This window comes from Equus przewalskii, chromosome 3 (assembly GCF_037783145.1).
Source record: "Equus przewalskii isolate Varuska chromosome 3, EquPr2, whole genome shotgun sequence".
In the NCBI taxonomy this organism is placed as follows: domain Eukaryota; kingdom Metazoa; phylum Chordata; class Mammalia; order Perissodactyla; family Equidae; genus Equus; species Equus przewalskii.
The window spans coordinates 79106881-79124768 of NC_091833.1; the positions used below are offsets into that span (position 1 = coordinate 79106881).

General features: G+C 44.4%; 1 protein-coding gene and 1 long non-coding RNA gene across 3 annotated transcripts in view; both read left to right on the forward strand.

Moving 5' to 3' along the window:
* Positions 1 to 17888, forward strand: part of SCFD2 (sec1 family domain containing 2) — a 392912-nt gene that overhangs the window by 321540 nt on the left and 53484 nt on the right. The gene's annotated exons all lie outside the window — the stretch shown is intronic.
* Positions 6262 to 16913, forward strand: LOC139082586 (uncharacterized). Its single transcript, XR_011538742.1, has 2 exons — positions 6262 to 6430; positions 15278 to 16913. It is a non-coding gene; the product is annotated as an uncharacterized lncRNA (long non-coding RNA).

The window sequence follows — 17888 nt, forward strand, 5'->3', positions numbered from 1 at the left end:
GAAACTGAGACTCAGAGTTGAAGAAGCTGTCCAGAGGTCCACAGTAGGTCCAGGTCCCCTGATTCCAAAGCCCTCGTTTGTTGTGCGGCGCTGCAGCTGCCCCGTGGTGACTCCTCAGGGTTTTAGGGGCGACGGGCCCTTTGAGGGTGCTGGGGAAGCTGTGGCTGTGCTCCTTAAGAACCATGCTCCAGTGAGATGGAAGAGGAAAGAAAGCACATCCACGGAGACTTGCTGTGTTCCAGGCCCTTGGTGGCCTGTCATTTGGGTCTCATTTCCCAACTACACTCTCTCACCTCAGGCTCCCGGCCTCCGCCGTATCCCTGACGGACCTGGGGGGTATCAGACTTTTAAATCTGTGTCCCTCTCATTTCCCTGATTATGTGTAAAGTTGCATATATGTGCATATTTTCCACAGTTCTCATGATTTCTTCTGTGATTTCCCTGTTCATATTCTTTGTCTCTTTTTCTACTTGATTGTCTTTTTTCTATTGATTTCTTCATTTGTCTACATAAACTTTGTTGGATTTATGTGTTACAAATATCTTATATTAGCGTAAGTTTTGTGTTTTCACTTTTTTATGGTATCTTTCAATTTTTCTAAAACTTTTGGTTTTTCACATTTAGGTCTTTAATACCCCAGGATTATTTTTCCATATAAATTCTGATATAAGGATCAAATTTTATACTGATTATGTCCAAACACCACTTGAGTAGTTCATCCTTTCCCCACTGAATTTCGGCATCATCTTGATCGTATATCAAGTTTCTGTACATGCGTGGAACTTTTTACAGGCTCTCTGTTTCATTCCTCTGTCTATTCCTGTGCCAAGACCACACTGTCTTAATTACTATACATGTATAATGACCCTTGTTCGTCTTCAAATTTGCCTTGGTTATTCTTAACCCTTTATTCTCCTATAGAAGTTTTAGAATCAAATTGTTAAATTTCACACACACGCATACACCTCCCTCACTTTTGTGATTTTCATTGTAAGTGTACTGAATTAACAGATTAATTTGGAGAGAATTTACATTTTTACAATCTTAACCCCTAATGGAACTTGAGTTTGATCTGCCACAAGTGGTATAAAGGCCAGCGCTCACTCTGAATAATAAAACGATGCCTGGCTTCTGTCTGGCAGTTTCCCTGTGAATGGAGAGCAATTTCCAAATGGCCATCCTTGACTGAACTTTGGGTGCGCTGCAAGAGATCTTTTCCTCGATGGTGAGCCAGGTGGGAAATGATTATTGCAGTGCAATTCACCAAGATGTTTTTCTAGCTCAGTGATCAAATATATGTAATCAGGGAGAAGAGAACATGTAAGAACAGTGCAAGGGCCCACTCCGCTCTTTAGCTGGGTTCCTGGGTGGGCTGCGTGACAGCGCTCACATACATGGGGGCGCAGTGGGCAGTCTCACAGGCTGGAAACTCTGCCAGCGAGACAAGAGATTCAAAATAGAATAATGGGAAAGCAAGAATAGTGTCCTCAAGCCTGCTGAGTTTGACACATCCCAGCCAATTTCATTCCAAAGATTATTACCCTTCTCTGATAAGTACTTTCCTGTTCCTCCCAGCTTTCCTACCATAAGTACCTAAGATGCAAAGAAAAATAATGTCTGAATTCTGAAGAGTAATAACGCTAATCCTTCATTCTGGAAGGCTTTGATACTGTGAAGTAGGATCTTTAAAGGAGGAGTGCCTATTTCTTTTAACTCTTAAGATGTTCAAGAAAATAAAATAAGTAGCTGTATTATGTTAAAGTACAGAAGCATATATAATATTTTTGAGTGGGAGGATAAAAACTGTGGGGATTGCTCATGACTTTAATCATAGTCACCGTCATGGTAAATCATCTTTAGTTCCAATTATCATGAGAATCGTCATACTCCTTTCTCTTTGTTCAAGAAGGAATAATGAATTTGAGATTTATACGTCAAACATGATTTTTAGGAGAAGTAAAGGGGGCAGATATTCCCAAGCTTTTTAGAGTTGGAATACTCTAGCCTCTGGTAATTTTGAAACATGGCATTCCCTATCCTAAAAGTACTCAATGGAATATATTTATTTATTTATCTGTTTATTTTGTGTGTGTGTGTGTGTGTGTGTGTGTGTGTGTGTGTGTGTGTGAGGAAGATTAGCCCTGAGCTACCATCTGTGGCAGTCTTCCTCTGTTTTGTATGTGGGATGGCACCATAGCTTGGCTTGATGAGTAGTGTGTAATCCATGCCTGGGATCTGAACCCATGAACCCCGGGCCGCTGAAGCGGAGTGTGCAAACTTAACCACTATGTCACCAGGCTGGACCCAGAATATATTTATTTTTTAAATAGAAAATTTTTAAATATTTTGCTATGAAATTTTAAGGATATTTTTGCAATCATTCTGAGATAGACCTATGGTACCCATGGGTGATAGTGACTGTTTTAAAAGATGCATTTTATACCAAGAAGGAAAACATACCTGACTGACCATCAGAACCAACTGTGGCACTAAAAGTATAGATCACCTGGAGCCACTCCAAAAGAGTCTGTATTAGCCATCTATGACAATTTTCTATGCTTTCGAAGCAAGCATCTATTCTCTCAACTTCTTAAAATTACCCTATTTCACTTTTCCACTATTTAATCATTCCAAACTCATAGGCTTTTATTTTCTCCTTAAACTATAAGATCTAGAAGATGATTTAAAAGGATGCAGCAGGAGGCCGGCCCCGTGGCCAAGTGGTTAAGTTCACGTGCTCGGCTTCGGCAGCCCAGGGTTCACCAGTTGGGATCCTGGGCACAGACCTACACACTGCTCATAAAGCCATGCTGTGGCAGCATCCCATATAGAAGAACTAGAAGGACTTACAAGTAGGTACTGGGGCTTTGAGGAGAAAAAAAAGAGGAAGATTGGCAACAGATGTTAGCTCAGGGCCAATCTTCCTCACCAAAAAAATAAATGCATACTGTTAAAATAAAATAAAAAGATGCAGCATTTGCTTTTAAAATCCAGTTAATTTAAGAGTAAGAGAGGAATAAGACAAAAACATGTTTGATGCATAAATCCTTAAGTCATTATTTCTTCTTGAGCAAAAAGGAAAGAATATTACAATTCTCTTGAGTTTTTCTATAAAAGGAACATTGGAGAAAAAAAGAGAGTTAAGTTTAAAGTCAGTAAAAGAATCATTCCATTTGAAACTTGTGTTGTTTTACATTTCTTGGGAAGTATGCCCAGGAATATCTTATTCCTGAAGCCTGTGAGAAGGCCATGTTCTAGTGGGAGCTGTAACTTTTATTGATAAGGAATTCTGTCCCCTTGGTTTGGTTTGTTGGTAGTGGTATTTGTTGGATTTGCGTTTTTTGCCCTTGGCTCTAGCAGAAGCACAACTTGTTTCCCATGGATTAACACTAAGAGTTGATGAAAAAGGAAACATTAATGAAAAGGTCAGTGTTACAGCCTCATAATTATTTCCATGACAAGGATCCGGGATGATTATGGCTAAATTCCACATGTGTGTGTTGCGAGGGAAGAGGGTTTGGGGGAAGAAAATCTTAAGTAGGGGCTCGGCCTATAGACATAAGGAGGCAACTAGATGTTTCTGGGCGAGGCTTTTAGTTCTCAAAAGAAGGGAAGTTAAATGTATAATTAAATAAAATTCATAACACTCGTATTATATGAATATAGTCTCACTGAACAAAATTTAAACACTGCAGATAAAAGCACAAATTCCTCTTGATGTCTCCCTTTTCTAACTCCACTCCTCTTTCCGTAAGTAACCCTCATCCTCAGGTTGGATATACAGTCATGCATCACGTAATGACAGGGATACGTTCTAAGAAGCGCATCATTAGGAGATTGTGTCATCACGTGAACATCACAGAGCGTTCTTACACACACCTAGGTGGTATAGCCTACTACACACCTAGGCTATGTGGGACTAATCTTATGGGACCACCGTTGTATATGTGGTCCGTTGTTGATCAAAACGTCATTATGTGGCACATGACTGTAATCTTCCACACTGTTTTCTAAGGACTCACATACAGATGTATGTACCCAGGTCTACCTAGAAGTATACAGGGCTTTTTAAAGCATATATCATATTATAGCCTGCAAATTGTTCTACAACTTGCTTTTTCCACTTAATAGATCTTAGAGTTTTTTCCAGGGCTCGACATAGAGACCTACCTTGTTCTATTTTTAATGGCTGCATGTTATTAATTTAAACATTATCCATAGATACACGTATTAAATAATTGTTTCTAATTATTCTCAATAACAGTCTTATGCATTATGACCACCCTTCTGTATACTTTTTGTACCTAAGTAAGATTATTTCTAGGGTAGATTCCTAAAAGTAGAGTCACTGGGTCAAAGGGCCTGCATATTTGTAATTTTAGTTAGATGCCACTATATTCACCTTAAAAATTACTATACTAATCTACATTTCCACCAACCCTGTGCATTACCACCAATACTTGATATTATCAAGCTTTAAAATGTTTGCAATTAATAATGAAGGAAAAAAACTATAATGTATTTTGATTTAATGAGATTTAATATTTAATGCCTTTTAAGAATTATCAGAGGGGCCAACCCTGTGGCCGAGTGGTTAAGGTCACGTACTCCACTTTGGCGGCCCAGGGTTTGCCGGTTCGGATCCTGGGTGTGGACCTATGCACCACTCATCAGGCCATGCTGTGGAGGCATCCCACATAGAAGAATTAGAATGACCTACAATTAGAGTATACAACTATGTACTGGGGCTTTGGGGATTAAAAAAAGAGAGAGAGAGATTGGCAACAGATGTTAGCTCAGGGCCAATCTTCCTCAAAAAAAAAAAAGAATTGTCATATTAATAAATTCATACACATACACACACACAGAGGAACCCTTTATCTGCTCATATGCTCATGTTTAGGTCCACTGTAAATATGCCTTAAGTCAGTAATGCCTCCAGAGCCCAATTTGAAGGCAGAACAAGTGGCTACTATGGCAACCAGCTTTGTGCTACATAGCTGGGGAAAAAGTGGTGACCATTACATGATGAGAGGCGAGGAGACAGTGGCTTCTGGAAAATATTTTTCCTACTGCTATAAATTGATGACTGGAAACTTCTTTAGGAAAACAAGTCCCTGCGGGTTAAGCACTGACCCTTTGCAAAGAGACCTACACTAACAGAAAGGAGTTAGTCTGTACCATGAGAGCACTGGGTGGCCTCCATGGACCCTGTCAGCTCTAATGTTCTATGATTCTTCTGTGAGGTTAGCTAGTTGACAGGAGTAAACAGGCCTCGAGGGAATGGGGCTCAGGACGGAGGAGGTGGTCAAGAAATATCTGCACTTAGGGTAGACGCAAGGTTTGATTACCTTGAAGTAGCTCAAAGACCTTGAGTAACTGCAGGAAGGGCCATGAGCAGGAGGACAGCTTCCCCTGTCCAGCAGTTGACCCGGAGGTCACCTCACCCACCTACAGCTCTGCTCAGAGGGATGTGTGTGTTCAAGCATTAGGCAACGGTGCCTCACCAATCAACTGAAATGTATTTAAAACCAGATTCGAAAGTTGAAATAGCCCATCTGTGATGTCAGTTAAGACACATGAGAAGAGAAGCCAGCCAATGATGTCATCGAAAGCAAGTTTAGATGATAAATGTGTCATTAGAACAACAGTGTAGGCAATTAGATTCTCTTTTATGGAAGAGTCATAACATCTCTTTGTTTACAGTGTCGCAGGGTTCTCTGGCGTGGACTCTGAAGGAGTGAGAGAGTATAATTTGGTATTATTCTTTTTTGCCTTACGGTCTCTTCCTTTAGTGCTTAGCCCTGTTTGTCAAGGTTCTACTCTTAGATCCCAGATATTCGGGGCATGAGAGGGAGCTTAAAGTTTCCAAGACATGGTTGTTTTAAAGCAATTATCATTTTCAATGTCCTCTCCTGCAACCAGTGACCTTCTGGGTGTTGAATTCAATAACATTGTTCCAGTATGGAAATCTTTTTAAAAATGAGATAAGTGGTAATATGTCTTTTAAAAAATAAAAGAATTCTCAGTCTTGGTCTAAATTGACATAAATAAGTATTGAGAGGTCTTATACTTAATTCTATTATCCAGACACAACTAAAAGAGAGAGAATGTGTTTAAAATTACAAGTGTTCTATATGACTCAATAAAGTCCATTGAGAATATTTTTAGTGCATCTCATCCTTGTCAATTTCTAAGGGTTTATCTGCTGAGTAATTGTCTGTACCGTTGACATTTTGACATTCTGGAGCTTTTATGTTTAAGCTCTCATTTCATTATATTGTTTGGTAAATAAAATGTTCTCAGTGGGCTAAAAATAAAGATGTACCATGTGTCTGAATTGACCCCTCCCTAGGGGTTCTATTTTCGGCTCACTGAAGGGTTGGGAAAGAAGAAGGAAGCCGAGATGGACATACAGAGCCATTGCAAGGTGAGCTCAGGTTTTCTCTTCGTGTCAGCCCTCTTATGCCAGGTTTGGGTTTACATAACAGGTAAGCCCAATGCCTATCTTCAACAGGGATTTTAAAAACTGTGAGTGACTGACACGGTCACTTTAATATGAGACATTTAGAATTCAGCACATTCCATAAGACATGCTGTTGGTCGCTAACGCCAGCAAAGCTGGGGGCTGCAGCTTGCCTTCTTGTGTTAGGCACGCCATCTTGATCATTGGGCTACTCCCACACCTTTGTTTTGTTTTAATTACTTTTTACCATTTTAGAAGATTTTCTTTAATAGCAGCAGAGTAACATCAAATTCAAATAATGCCAAATGCCCTTCTGCTTAATGCTTTTTTTATTTTTCGGCTTTTCCCTTTTATTTATTTTATTTATATAGGTCATATGTTTAGCTATCCATAGACCATGTTATGTAGGCAAATCCCATTTTGATGAGGAATATTCTCATATCAAAATTCTCAGGATAGCTAAAATATTTCCAAGGCCAGGCCACTGGCCCACTTGTTTAAGCAGTGTTCATTAGAGCAAATGCTTTCTCTTTGGACTTTAGCCCCTCTGCCTTCCATATCCTCACCCTGAGATGCTGCTCAGTGAGAGTACCACCAAAAGATAACGTTAATAATAGCTGCCTTTCACCACATGCCAGGCACTGTTTCAAGACCTTTCAATATACTCACTCATTTACTACCCCCAACAACCCTCTGAAGGAGGTACTATTATCATCCATATTTAACTGATGAAGCCCAGAGAAGTCAGGTAACTTGTCCAGGCCCACACAGCTAGTTCTTGGCAAAACTAGGAATCACAGCAGTCTCCCTGGTCTGGGAGCCCATTCTCCTAACAGCCACATGATTCCACCTTTCCTAAGTCAGGCTCTCTAGCCAAGATGGTCACCAGTGACATTTTGCCATCCTGGAGCTTTTACGTTTAGGCTCTTATTTCATTATATTGTGTGGTAACTAAATTGATCTGATCTCCAGATCAGCTCCCAGCTCCTCTCAGATAATATCAGCACTGGAATCAGAACTCAACTTCTTTCAGACTAACCTACTCTTGCCAGCTTCTCCATCATGCCCCCTGGCCCATCACGTCCTGTCCCTTAGTGAGATAGCAGCTTTTGCCCTTGACTTTCCTTTTTCTTTGGCTATTTCCTTTCTACCATCTAGAGTCAATATTTTAACCCTTCACCTCCACTTTCTGCGCACTCTAGTCCTTCCCCACAGAGACACTAGAAAACTGTTCCCTCTCACATACCATTTTCATCAAGCTCTCACCCCTGCTGAAGAACCAGCAGTAGCTTCTCTTTAATATATAGTGTTAACATGGCTCCTAGCATTCACCGTCCAGTGGGTAATTTGTTCTCATGACTTAACTTTCTGAACTTCCCACAGGGCAGGCCTTCTGTTTAAGCTGAGTGGTCTGTGTCAGATGGAGCCGTTTATTCACGAGCATTTGTGTGTGCCTTCTATGTGTCAAATAAGTAACCCAATGTGAGTGCCTGACTTCCAGAAGCTCCTTGTCCAGTGATGGAAATGGTAGGGTCGACACAGTGGGATGGTGGTCTAATGCAGTATTTCTGGGATCTTTGAGGCCGCTGTGCCAGAGCATCTAAGCTCCTGGGCAAGAAGTCCAAGGAGTGGAGCGTTTGGTTTTGCAACCTCTGCTGTGCAGAAAGACCCACCAAAGGAAGCTGAAAGAGATGTCAGAAAAGCAGGCCCCCCATCTGCCAGGCGCTGCTTTGTTTAATTCATAGCACTGATTATATTCTAACTTTTGCCTGTATGTCTATTTGATTACTGTCCGTCTCCTCGACTAGAATGGAAGAGCTGTGAAGCAGGAACGCTGTTGCTTTTCGTAGGTGCGTCTCCTTGAAACCATGCCTACTGCATAGTCGATACTCCGTAAATATGTGTTGATTTAATTCAGTCAGCTGGAAGTGGCTTTCTGGAGCTGTGCTAAGAAGGGATGCAAGGCGCTTCCCGCGTATGCAGGAAAAAGGGCCAGCATTTAGCAATGTCACTCCTGGGCTTGGAGAGAGGGTCTCAGCACCTCAGCTGCAAAGCTGCTCTCCAGGGCCGGGGAGCATCAAGCGAGATAGCGGGGGAAAGGTGACCTCTGAGCCAGTACAGCAAGGAAAAGGAGACTTCACCGGGCACAGGGTCCGGAAGGACCTTTCTACCAGAGGGAAGAGTGTGCCTGAGGGTCTTGACCACACCCCCACACCCCACCCCCAATAGACCAATGCTTGTTCCTACTCCCTTAGGGCAGCATATCTTTCCACCACTGGAAACGCCCTTCCCTCCCAACTTCCTATCAGTTTGTATCTTCCCCTCATTAACCCTTGGTCCTAAAACAAGAAGCCCCTTGCCCATTGCCTCAGGACAGACTGGCCCCTGTGTGAGCCCTCAGAGATTACATGGCTTAGGGACAGCAAGGATCCCTTCTGAAATTTAAACCCATAGGAGCAGTGATTCATGTTTCTCACTATGGCAGCCATGTGCCCCTTTCTAGCTGCACTTAGAATCTCCAGGTTGCAAGAGTCCTGTCCGATCATCTTCTAATCTCCTCCTTGAGGCGTTAACCCTTGTGAGGCTGGATTGTTAAACTGCTCAGAGACGCAAACTATACCATGAACTTCCAACAGAGGACTCGATTCTCTCCCCAGACCCCATGGGCCTGGATGTGGCCTAGTGACCCCTACCCAGAGACCTTTCCACCCAGGAGAGCCATTTATTTCTTCATTTCCAAATGGGAGGGGTCTCCTAAAGCTCAGACTTCAGACCTGCATGCTAAGTGTAAGCGGAAGCAGCCTGGGCCATTCCGAGGTCCACTACTGGTCGTCAAGGGTCTCAGACGTGTTGGTGCTCACAGGCCTCCGGGCTTCCTTAGAAGCCTTTCCACCTCCACTGCTGCTGTTCATCCTCCTTCAGGTGACCACCAACGTTGGCTGAGTGACTGTTGCATGCAGGCACTGTACAAGGTCTGGTGAGTATGACAAAGAGTCACAGCTGAGCAGGCTTCCCTGTGAGCAAATTGCCCCCAGTCCTCTGTAGGTGGGGTGCCAGCTGCCCCAGGAATGTGTGCTCCCTGCCCTGGTTTGAATTCCTGAGCCAGCTGGGCTGGGGGCTGCTGTTACCAGCAGGGCGGAGGCACCCCTCCTGACATTCACGGGTGCCCTTGTTGTCATCAGCCAGTGGCAGCATGCCACCATCATGCTATGTGCCAGGGTGAGGTGTATGGCATATTCTTACCAAACGTGTGCAGATCTGAGCAGAATGAGAATTACGTTAATGACACGTCTTTATTTTGCCATTATATCCCGTTTGCTTTTCCAGCTTTCCCTTCTCTGCTGTCTTTTTCCTTCCACGGCTTTGAGTGTACTCCCAAGTCCCCCAGAGCCTTCCCCGAGCCAAATAACTCTTATTCCACCGCACTGAAACTGCCACTCAGCTGTCTGTGACTGACACTAGACTGTCAGCTCCTCAGGGGCAGGGGCCATAACTATCTTAGTCACTCGGAGGATCCTATTGCAGTGCCTGACACACACCCAGCACACATGCTGCTCGTGTTTGGTGAATGACTGAATGACCAAATGCCTTTCCCACCTGGAGTTCCTAGGTTTGGCTCTTAGAGTAATCTAGTTGTGTGTGCTTTTTGTAGACAGCATAGCAGGATCACAAGATTTAGACAGACTTGAATTTGAAACTCATCTCTGTCACTTACTACCTATAAAACCTTGGCTAAGTCCCTTTCCATCTCTGAACTTCAGTTTCCACGTCTGTAAAATGGAGGTAATACATTTCTCGGTGTTGCCAAGAAGATTAGGTGATAACCTGTAGATATCTAAAATATAGTAATGGTCAGTGCTTGTTTTCATTTCCCTTCTAATTGGCTGTATCAATTCTTTATTCATTTTCCTCTTTTTCACCCAGAATTTGGAGGGTTGGTGTTTGTATCAGTTAGGATAGGCTAAAAACAAACAACCCCAGAATCCCAGTGGCTTAAAACAACAATGGTTAGTTTCTTGTCTGTGCCGTGTATCCACCTTGGGTCCGTGGGGACCCCGCCAGCCAGCCACAGGCTTCCTCTCCGTGCAGCCTTCTGTTATCACCGAGACAGCTGGAAGGACAGGGGTAAGTTGCATCCTGGCTTTTCAAGGCTTCCACTCAGAAGTGGCACATGTCACTGCCACTCATTTTTTACTGCCCGAAGTAAAGCCCATGGTCCCCCCTCACTCAGGGAGGCGTGCAATCCCACCACACACCAGAAAGAGAACTGCGGTGTTGCTGGACACCAGTGATGACCTCAGCAGTGTTTAAGATGAGGGGACCTTAAGCTACAATGAAATCCTAAGTTACTTCGACCTAGATTGAGAAGGAGCCCTGTTGAGCCCACGAGTAAGATCAGAGAGACTGTAATGGTGAGTGTACGGCCCTCTCGAGAGCACAAGTTATTTAAGGATATTAACTGTAATTATTAGCTGTGGGGCGCTGGAGGTGCAGTCCAGTCTTAAATATTCATCACCACAGGCTGCCAAGGCCCTGCCTTTTAAGAGTCTGCCGACGACTGGATTGGCCCTCGTATCAGCATACACCTGCAGTAATAAAAGTGTGTTTCTTTCCAGATAACCTAGAAGTTAACCTTGGCATAATTTAAACTGACCCTTCTCATAGCTATTTACTTAAATTTGCACTATTTTACTGTGTTTCTGCTATACTTTTTATCCTAATCACTCATTTGTTTATTGATTTCCTGCTGTGGTAAAAATGTAACATTAAAGAGTCTGGGCTCTGGGTCCTGACTGCCTGGGTTCAAATTATGGTTCTGCCGTTAGTTGGCTGTGTGGCCTTGGGCAAGTTAATCAACCTCTCTGTGCCTCATTTTTCTCATCTGTGAAATGGGATGATGACAGCAGCTACCTTACAGGATAGTTCTGAGTAAATGAACTAATACATATAAAGTACTTGCAGTAGTACTTGGCACATTGTAAGTGCTCAATAAATGTGAACTATTATCATCATTTTTAGGTACAGTGCCGAAATGCAAAGAAAGTTTGACCGGGCAGAAATTTTTGTTTGTTTGCTATGGTATCCCATGCTTAGAACAGTGCCTTATGTCGGGCACTCAGTAAATATTTGCTGAGTGAATCAGTGAATGGGCTCTACCCTTGTGAAATGTGAAAGCCAGCCTAATCCTTGATTCCTTTCTTGGAATAATAAGAGAACTTCCTCCTCCTAAGTCTACCTTGACCAGCCTTGAATTTTCAGGTCAGAGCCAGTCCCCGGCCTCACTGACTGAGGGTTTTCATTCCTACCCAACCCCGCCTGCCAACTCTCTCACACACGCTCTGGCAGCGATGCTGATCTCAGGCTTCACCAACTACCCTTCACCCCCTCAGCTGGTGACTCTGGCTGTGCCACATCGAGCCTCTTACAGCAAGGCTGGTGACGATGAAGCCGTGCCAACGTGCCAGCTTCCTCCTACGGCAGTGTGGATGGCTGTCGTGCTATTTACTGTGGCTGTCTGCCCCGCTCAGTTTCACTGTGCTCTTACGGTCAGGAAGGCAGGGGGTAACATTGAAAATGTTTGGGCACGTGCCACTCAAAGCTTGTGTGCTCTCTCCCCCAGCCAGCAGCCCCTTCCAGATGGCCTGCTTCTCTCCCCGGCCCACACATTACACAAAAACCCACTCATCAGCACAGGAAGATATCTGGGCTGGTGCCTGTGTCTTCCTTCCCAATCTCCTTCATCTGCATGGGCTCCCTCTTCCGCCTCCTGCCATGGACTCTGTACAAGGCCCCACACGACCTGCCTCTGCCTACCTTTCTGACCTTTCCTTTCTCTAACTTCCCCTGCTCCCCTTTTCTCCTCCATACTCCACTTCAGCCACTCAGTCTCCTTGCTCTCCCGAAAGCCCCTAGGCACATTCCTGCCTCAGGGCCTTTGTACTTGCTGCCCCTATGCCTAGAAAGCACTTTCCTAGGTATCTGCAGTGCTTGCCTAGTCACTTCAGAAAGGTCTGTGCTAAAATGCCACTTCCTCCAAGAAGCCCTTCTCAACCATTTCTAAAATAGCTCCTATCTCTATCTTCTTCTGAGCGTTTATCTCTAATGACACATTATGACTTGTTCACTTGCATATTTACGTATATATTTATTTTCTCCCACTGAAAGGTAGGCTCCATGAGAGCAAACATTGTATGCTCAGTGCCTCGCAAGTAGCTAGCATTCAATAAGTATGTATTGATGGGAAGGACAGAAGGGAGGGAAAACAAAAAAGGAAATAAATTTACATGTATTTACAAATGTTGATAGAGTGCTTTAAGAGAGACTGAAAGGCAACCTAATTTAGATGGGGTGATCACAAAAGGCCTCTCTGAGGAGGTGGCATTTAAGCTGAGACCTAATATATTGTAAAGACTAGAACAGATAGAGGGAAGAAAACTGGCAAAGGCTCTGAGCTTGGGGCCTTCTAGGAACGAGAGAAGGCCAGAGTGGCTGGAACCCCATGGGTAAGGGGGAGGCAGGGGCCTGATCACAGCCCCGTAACAAGGTCACAGGCTCCATGAGGCTGGTCCAGAGCAAAGCAGGTCTGAATAAAGGTGCATTTCAGGGTTGTGTGCTCATGAAGACGACCTGGGAAACCGGAATTGTATTGCAAGGGAGGCACCTGCCTCCGTGGACTCCTGGGGTTAGGATGCTGTTTCCCTTAAAGGAGTTAGTTATTCGTTAAGCCAGCCTTCTTCAAGCCATCGCAGCTTCCACGTTGTCATCTGCAAAATGAGTATAACAGCACCTACTCCGCAGACTTGTCATCAGCACAGTTGCCAGCACCTAAGAGCCCCCTCATTGCAGTTGGCTGACTCTAAATTGTCCCTGGGCGGTGCTGGGCACAGGTGCTGTGGTGAGGAACAGAAGGGAGAGAGGGCGCTGCCTCTGAGTGGCTTGTGAGCTTCTTGTGAAAAGCCCCATGCTGCTGACAATGCATCAGAAGAGCATCCACAGCCCCCCACCAGAGCACGCCCGCATGAAGGGCACGTGCGCTCCACTGTCAGGCTGCGACAGGAGTGCAGGGTGCGCCAATGAGCATTACCTATCTTCAGTTAGGGTTTTTCTGATGCGTGTTAAAATAAGTAAATATTAGCACATCAGATCAGCTTAATAGAACTAATAAATAAATGACTTGACTTACAGTTAACTTACGAGAAAAGACTAAGTTAATAATTTAACAGGGGGTACGTGGAAGTGGCAGAAGTGGAGATAAACAGCTGAAGTTTGGGAAGCACGGATCTAGCAGACAGCGTGTGTGACCTGAAGGAGGTGGAGGAGTGGAGTGGTCTGGAATCAGCTTCTAGAGTGAGACTTTGAAGAACAGATGGGACGTGAGCTTAGGGGCCAGCCTGACTTCGGAAGACAGGCAGTGGCATTCACCAAGGCTTGTGGAGAGAACTGAGTGGGTGTTGGTGGGGCTCAGGAAAGCAGGAGGACTTGACAGTGCCCAGGGAGAGAGAAGAGGTACCTTAGGGTCTTATTCTAAGATGCTCACTGACTTAGAAAGGTTGTGTAAATCAGAGCTGTGGCCAGCCCTGTAAATAACAAAGAATGTGCCTGACCCCAAATTTAATGGCAGAGTCAGTCTTTTCTGTCAGGTTTTGTTCCCCACTAGAAATATAGACTCTGCTGTTGACCTTGTTCAGAAATTTGGAAGCCCTGAAGACCACATGGAAGGGTGAAAAATGAAACTGAACGTACGATTTCTGCCATGAATCAAGGACCGGGGTGGGGTGAGGTCAAGTGGTGGAACCGCGGCACCCGGTCATGTTCATTTGGGGAAAGTCGGTCCAGGGAGCCAGGAGTAAATTACACGGCCGCCCGGGGGCCAGCCTTCCTCCCCACCAGCCAAGTGGAGCAGTACTTTGGGCAGCCAAGAAGAAGAAAAGGATGAGATTGATGTGTATTGCTTTTCAAAATTGGAATATCTTTATTGTTCTAATTTAAAACTTAAATTACATGCTAATTTAAAAAATCAAAACGATACAGAAGTACATAAAGTAGAAAGTAGAAGGCTCCCATAATTCCACAGGTAAAAACCCTTAACAGGTAATTGTTTCATTCAACAACTATTGATTGCGCACCTACCATGTGCCGGGCACAAACACAACTTTAGGAGGTTCCGGTACATCAATAATTAAGACAAAGATCTTTGTCCTCATTGGGCTTACATTCTAGAGCTGTGCTGTCCAATATAGTAGACGCTAGCTACTTATGGCTATTAATTAAAAGTAAATGCAATTTAAAATTGAGATTCCCCAGACCCACCAGCCACACTCAAGTGCTCAGTAGCCATATGTAGCTAGTGCTACCATATTGGACAACACAGATATAGAACATTTCCATCATTGCAGAAAGTTCTATTGTACAGTGGTGTTTTAAATGAATAATGACTATTAAGTTTGTATTATTTGTGTATATGAAAATACATAGATGTGTGTATATGTGTACACATATACATTTATTTATATACTTTGTGTATGAGTATGTGTGAATGTGTACACATGTAGATATAGCTAGACATATGATAGTATATATACTCTATAGCATATGTACTATACCTAGTGTTCAGCAACCTACTCTTGTCACTTAATCTACCATGGCTATCTTCTTTTATCACTAAATAATAGATCAAACACATCAATCTTTATCCTATTGATGGGTGTTTTGTTCCAATTTTTCATTATTATAAACAATGTGACTGTGACCATCCTTAGAACTTATATCCTTGTACATTTCTCCAACCCTTTCTTAACGTAAATTCTGCAGAGTGGACCGAGTCAGGACATGTAACGTGCTCAGCACACAGCGAGCGGGAGCTCAGCGCTTGCTGGTGTGCCTCGGCATGGCTTTGTAGAAGTCCCTGGAGTGGCCATTTTAAGGAGTTGCTGCTTCCAGAGGTCTCCTGCCTGGACCCAGCCCTGAGACTTTTTACATCCAACAAACCGGACTGCCACGGCTGCCTCTGGAAATATGAAGGCCTGAAGCCACAGCAACAGTTCTCCATAGAGCTCGTTTGTTTGTTTTTTCAGAAGAATTACACGTTTTGGATCTAGCCACACGTGCCATTTACCGACCACCTCCTGGATGCCCGGCCCCGCATGAGGCGCCAAACCCGTTGCAGTTCTGAGAACTGGTCATTTTATGAGCTCACAATTATACCTTCGTGGCAACTTAACTGTTTGTGAAACCTGGTCCCGAGCACCATTTTTTTCACCTGGAGGGAGGCGAGCACTTGGTGCAGAAGTGAAGGCAGCTGTAGGCTGGCATGTGGAGAGAGAATTCAAGTGCTACCAACCTGGATGATCTGTGTGGGGGGTATTTTCTTTCCCTGGTTGGAGGCCCAAAAGAAATTGTTTTGGGGTTTTTATTTCTAAACTCACTTTCAACTCCCTTGCCCTTTCAGGAAAACAAGAAGCTAAGACCTTGCTCCACTGTTAAGTGTGTATTCTGCCTTCAGATCACAGAGCTGGCTGTAGCTCACGGTTCTACCCCTCCCCATGCCCATCCTTCAGGGGGAGAGAGTTCCGGCTCTGAGCCCAGGGCCCCCTTGCTCACCCTCCAGGACACGTGGTGGACATAGAGTGACTGTGGAAACAGCTGTGGGCTTAAGAATGTCCCTCCCCAGAAGCAGATGAAAGCCTAGAGACCTTAAGACTTGGTGATAATTCATTTTTGTCAACAGAGTCTAAGTCCCCCTGTGGACATGTGATTCATCTGCGCTATCTCCATCAGAGGCCGAAGGGGATGAGGGAGAGACTCTGCAGGACCCAAGACTGCACTGACCTTGGGACAGCCCAGAAGGCTGCAGAGAGTGGCCCTCTCCACCCCAGTAGGAAGCCTGGCTCCATCCTCAGGGCCAGGGAAGCAGCGAGAGCAACTGCCTTCTCCCGTGCCCCTTCCAGACTCCACCTCTGACTCAAATGTGACTTGAGTCCTGAGTTGCAGGAGGCAGGCGTCTGCTACAGGCCTTCCTGAGATCCCTGCATTTGTTTCTGGGGTCCACGCTCAAGGCTCTTCTTTGCCTCAAAAAGAGATAAGGAGAATGGTGGTATTTTCACCTTTGTCCTCCATGCCATGGGCCCCTTGGCAACCCTCTCTGGACTTCATCCCATCTCTGAATCAGGCATGGCTAACCTACACACCGATCCACGCTGCCTGCAAAAGAAAATACAGAGAAATGATAGATAAGAGGCCTCATTTAGCGGGGGCTTAAATTTCAAGCGTACGATGCTGGCTGGGTTCAATGGAGATTTACAACAACAGGTGCAGTGGAACCTTAGAATGAGGCAGAGAGTGATTTTTGTGTGTGTCAGGGGAGGGAAGAGGGGGCTCTCATTTGATCTGTCTGCTACTGGAAGAAAAATAAACTCTCTTTGCTCTTCTATTCTTTTAAGAAACAAAAGGAATGAAAGAAACTTTAGGCCAATAAGCTTCCCTTTTATTCTCTCCTTTTTCTCAAATAGATCAGAAAATGATCTCATTTTGTTAACCACCTAGCCATCCCCAAAAATATAAATAAAAAGACACTATTGTTTCTTGATACTTAGAAATCTCCTGATAACAGGCTCAGAGAGGCTGGAGTTTAAGAAACATGCTGGAAAAGAAAAGACTGTTAGATTTTTAAAAACTCCTCACTGACAGTGAGAACAAGAGGCAGGGGAAGGCCAGACAGTAATTTGAAAGGCTTTTAAATGTGCCGTGATTTGAATTCTGATTTCATCCTTTTCTACAAATGGACAATTAGCTATAGCACAGATTTCTGTAATTAGCAGCAACCCAAACCCTGACTGATGTTATTCAATGTAACTTGGATGAGAAAGTATTTCCCAGTGACACATCACAGCCAGAAATGACACCATATTATTCCCACACTCTCAATTTTATTGGCATTTCTAAAACAAAGTACAACCTTCTCTCTTAAAAACCTTTCATGGGAAATGAACCTTTGGTACTATTTTTAAAACCAGCAACAAGACTATAGATCTGGGCTAAGATTTGGAGGGAGCGGAAATAGTGCACCTTGATATGGTCCTTCACAGCTTTCTTCTTGACCTGCACCTCCAGGAAGCCTTCCAGGTGGTCTTCTTGGGGGAGCTCTGGGCCTTCGCTGCCGCTGCATCAGGGAGATCCTCCCCACCCACAACACAAATGCACATCTCGACCCTGGAGCATAGGGAGGCACAGAGTGTGGAGGATAGCAAGGTACGGGGGTGGATGCAGGCGGTGACACACCAGGCACGCTTCCTGGAGGGTGGGCGGGATCAGCCTCTAGCAGGACTGGGAAGGCTTATCCGTGGAAGGATCCTCTGGACTTCCAGGTCCCTCTCTCCGAATGCGGGACGGGCTCACTGGTTCTGAAGCTGTGCACTGGGGGAAT